Below are 5,236 nucleotides of genomic sequence, written 5' to 3' on the forward strand. Positions count from 1 at the left end.
GCCGCTTTCCGGGCAAACCATGCATTATTTTATTTCATTGAAACCAATAGACTTTTTATTTATAGATATGAATGCAAACATTTGATTACATTTCTTTAATATAACAAATTATGCATATAATATGAAGAAATAAATTCACTTGCCAAGGCTATATATAGAAAGCGTTCAATAGGCCCAATTTGCATACAATGACTGTAAGAATCTACATTTTAACGCTAAAATATGTTTTTTTATGATGTTTCTTCGTATTATTCTCTTTATCATTACTCTTTATCATCTCTCTTTATCATTCTCTTTTATAATTATTCTTTCAATAATTATTCTTTTTATTATTTTTCTTTCTGTAATTATTCTTTTTATAATTATTTCTTTTATCATTTTTCTTTTTATTATCATTATTTATTTTAATATCATTCTTTTTGAAAATATTCTTTTTACAATAATTTTTATGACTATTCCTTCCATTACCCTTTTTATAATTATTTAATAATTATTCTCTTTTCATCATTTCTCTTTAACATTTTTTTCTTTTATCATCATTCTTTTTATAAATATTCTTTTAATAATTATTTTTATGATTATTCTTTTTATCGTTAGTCTTTTTATCATTATTCTTTTTATTGTTATTCCTTTTATGATTATTCTTTTTTATCATTATTCCGTCTATCCATGTTCCTTTTATCGTTATTTTTTTATCATTATTCTTTTTATCAGTATTCTTTTTATAATTAAAAATAATTTCAAGAATTTTTTTATTTAAAAAATTGCAGTTAGTGCATATAATTTGATATTTACAAGATTTTTAAACAATCTATAGTTTATATACGGCATCCTGGTAAGAAAGAGTTTCTTCTAGAAAAAAAATTCAATTGCCTTATTGCTTTTCATGTACCCTGCTTCGTATCCAGCTGGCACTGTATTTTGCAACAAGGAATTCTATAATTTCAAACGAGAAAATTCATGAACAATTATATTTTTATCTGAGAAGTTCAGGTGTTCTGTAAACCTCTTTAAAAAACACAAACTATGTCAAATATTTATAAAATATAATTGACTTAATTTTTATTAAAATATGTATAGAAATTTTAAAATTTTAAAAAATCTTACATAGAAGCATAAGAGTCTAATGAATAAGAATGTGAAATTTAGCTAATCAAGTTCTTGAAGAACACGGGCCATTAATAGTAAAAGTATTGTTTTAAGACTTAGACAAAGAAGTATTCCGAAAATGCTTTCAGTAGTTTTGTTTCGGCTATCCATGTCTATACATTATTATAAATCTTTGCACTTGGCACCTCTTTAAGTGATAATATTATTTTTTAAACTATAAAAAGACTTTGTTATTTAAAAGTAAGTTTATTAAGCAAATTAATTACTTCATAAAGTTTCTAAATACAGGGGACAACCGAACTCTTGGACAATATTTTAAAATTGGGTAAAATGTAGCTAAAGTGAAAAATTCGTGCCAAACAAATTCGTATATACAAATTCGTATCCTTTTTCAGAGTCACACGTCACCTATACACACGAATCAGAGTCACCTATACACACGATTAAATACAACGGGGTAGATGAATACTTTCTTATAAACATTTCACTTTTATTTGAAAAGTTGCAGCTTTTTTAACTTATATTTTTTTACTATTCAAATATTATTCTGTTATTAAGTTCAAGCATTTAGACAGTATTTTAAAGTTTGATAAAGCACTGCTAAATAATCAGTTCTTGCTTTGGGTCAAAATTTCTTTACTGAATCAGAAAAAATGTTACTATATTTTTATGAAACTATGTGAGAGAAATAGGCTATTGAGGTTTTATTCATGGCTTGAAATAACTATTCATTATTATTTCAATAATTTTTGTTCATGGGGTAAAGATAATTATTATTCCAGTCAGTTACATGCGCTCGAATTTCTTTTGCATTAATTTATTTAAAAAAAATATCTTGAGAATAATTAAAGGTAATTAAACAAAAATTTCAAGCATCAAAAGGAATGGTCATAAATGTCCTTAAAAGAAAATATAAGAGCTACTGAAAGTTAAAAGTAAACTAATAGCGCATTTCAAAGAGAACTTTTTAATTTAAAATTAATTAACTTAAGTTACTTTCTGTTTCAGTTAAGAAATTTTGGCTCTGTATCAAATTTTAGCATTAAAGATTAGAATTTTTCGTATTCAGTATTGGGGCTTTAAATTTTAGCATTTTGAACAGAAATTTAAACTTGGGTAGAATTCAGCTCTTCATACAATACCCAGTAAAATACGCACGTGACTAAACGCAAGGAGGAGAGGTCTCAAGATCGTTTTATGCTTAGCTGTTAACTTAAAAATGCATTTTTTTAAAACTATAAATTTCTGTGAAGCTATTAACAAATACTATTCCCTCTTTAGATTTTTGGCATTAAGATTTATAAAAATAAAAAGAAAACCATGATGTTTTGGAAATAATAATAACATAAAATATTAATTAATATAAAATAACTATATTATTAATTAATAATATAATAATATTAATTATTAATATAAAATAACTGTATAATAATATTAGTAGTAATTAATATAAGATAACTTTTGAAAAATATTAAAAATTACTTTTTTGTATTCAACATAGCATTTTGGGATACAAAAGTTTCATAATTGAGGTCACGACTTTTTTTTTTCTTATTTGAAAAAACAATTAGTCAGAGTTATGAGATTTTACAAGCAATAACTAAAGTTAGGCAGAAATTTGCAAAGCTGTTGCTGCGCAAAAAGACGCGGGTCATACACACAGAAAGTAAACAAGTGAAAGGAGGGATGAACATTTAACCTTTCTTTCAGAATATGCACTTATCTCGGCCTTAAATTGTTACACATAGTTAGGACTATATATTCCATGATATCAGTACTATCAAAAGGGTGGTTATTAAGGAGTTTCAAAGATCGTTCGCCAAGGTAAATGAAACATCTATAGTTCAGATGGAAAATTCGACTCTTTGCAAACTGCCGACGTCATTTCTCAGGCTTATTGCAGTGGATCTTGCAAGGGTATTGCAAATTAAAATTAGAACTTTGCAAAGAGTTATATTTTTAAATCAACCTACGACATAAATGTCATCTTGCCTTGAAGATTTATTTAGGATTTAAAGTAGACAAATAGTTTTAATCATTAAAAGCTATAAAGTTTTTTAAAAATCATCTTTAACTATATTTTTCCAACTAAATGAAAATTAAAATGAATAAATAATTCTCAATTTCGCAAATATTTATAAGCCTAGATGTTACAGCATTGAAGTAACTTCAATATAAAAATAAAAATAAAAATTAGATTCAAATATAAAAATAAAAATTAGATTCCGTTCGCTTTTCTTTTTTTTTTCATTTACGCCATTTTCATAATTAGATGAGCAACACTTAACCTAACTGTCAAAAATAACTGTTACATTTTCACAGCAGTAATAAAATTAACACATTTTTCTCCAAAAAAAAATCATTACTTCATGCAACGACAGGGCATTCTAAAATCAGCCTTAAAGTGCTGTGACAAGAACGCCTTTAATTATTATAACTTTTAAAATATTTCATTGTTTAGGAGAACTGCATATTCTATGACTTTAATCCTCATAGTATTAGAGTGTTAAGCAGAAGATCGTATATTCTATAATTCAAGTACTCTTAAAATCAAGTACTAATATTTCATAGGTTAAGAGGACCGCATATTTTAAGACCGCAATTATCTTAGTATTAGAGTGTTAAGCAAGAAAAGACCGTATATTCTATAATTCAAGTACTCTTCTACACGAGCACTTATATTTAATAGATCAAGAAAACTGCATATTCTATGACATTTTATCATCTTAGAGTGTTAAGCAGAAGAAGACCGTATGTTCTATAATTCAAGGGCTCTTGAAATCAAGTACTAATATTTAATAGGCTAAGAGGATTACATATTCTAAGACTTTAATCCTCTTAGAGTGTTAAGCACAAGAAGACCGTATGTTCTATGAATCAAGTGCTCTTAAAATCAAGTACTAATATTTCATAGGTTAAGAGGATCGCATATTTTAAGACCTCAACTATCTTAGTATTAGAGTGTTAAGCAAAACAAGACCGTATATTCTATAATTCAAGTACTCTTCAACACGAGCACTTATATTTAATAGATCAAGAAAACTGCATATTCTATGACACTTTATCATCTTAGAGTGTTAAGCAGAAGAAGACCGTACGTTCTATAATTCAAGTGCTCTTGAAATCAAGTACTAATATTTAATACGTTAAGAGGATTACATATTCTAAGACTTTAATCCTCTTAGAGTGTTAAGCAGAAGAAGACCGTATGTTCTATAAATCAAGTACTCTTAAAATCAAGTACTAATATTTCATAGGTTAAGAGGACCGCATATTTTAAGACCGCAATTATCTTAGTATTAGAGTGTTAAGCAAGAAAAGACCGTATATTCTATAATTCAAGTACTCTTCTACACGAGCACTTATATTTAATAGATCAAGAAAACTGCATATTCTATGACATTTTATCATCTTAGAGTGTTAAGCAGAAGAAGACCGTATGTTCTATAATTCAAGGGCTCTTGAAATCAAGTACTAATATTTAATAGGCTAAGAGGATTACATATTCTAAGACTTTAATCCTCTTAGAGTGTTAAGCACAAGAAGACCGTATGTTCTATGAATCAAGTGCTCTTAAAATCAAGTACTAATATTTCATAGGTTAAGAGGATCGCATATTTTAAGACCTCAACTATCTTAGTATTAGAGTGTTAAGCAAAACAAGACCGTATATTCTATAATTCAAGTACTCTTCAACACGAGCACTTATATTTAATAGATCAAGAAAACTGCATATTCTATGACACTTTATCATCTTAGAGTGTTAAGCAGAAGAAGACCGTACGTTCTATAATTCAAGGGCTCTTGAAATCAAGTACTAATATTTAATAGGCTAAGAGGATTACATATTCTAAGACTTTAATCCTCTTAGAGTGTTAAGCACAAGAAGACCGTATGTTCTATGAATCAAGTGCTCTTAAAATCAAGTACTAATATTTCATAGGTTAAGAGGATCGCATATTTTAAGACCTCAACTATCTTAGTATTAGAGTGTTAAGCAAAACAAGACCGTATATTCTATAATTCAAGTACTCTTCAACACGAGCACTTATATTTAATAGATCAAGAAAACTGCATATTCTATGACACTTTATCATCTTAGAGTGTTAAGCAGAAGAAGACCGTA

General features: G+C 27.1%; 1 protein-coding gene across 1 annotated transcript in view; it reads right to left on the bottom strand.

The window, feature by feature from the left end:
* Window positions 1-5,236, bottom strand: part of LOC107456001 (leukocyte tyrosine kinase receptor) — a 219,144-nt gene that overhangs the window by 199,202 nt on the left and 14,706 nt on the right. The window lies entirely within an intron of this gene.

Source organism: Parasteatoda tepidariorum, chromosome 3 (assembly GCF_043381705.1).
Source record: "Parasteatoda tepidariorum isolate YZ-2023 chromosome 3, CAS_Ptep_4.0, whole genome shotgun sequence".
NCBI classification, from domain to species: domain Eukaryota; kingdom Metazoa; phylum Arthropoda; class Arachnida; order Araneae; family Theridiidae; genus Parasteatoda; species Parasteatoda tepidariorum.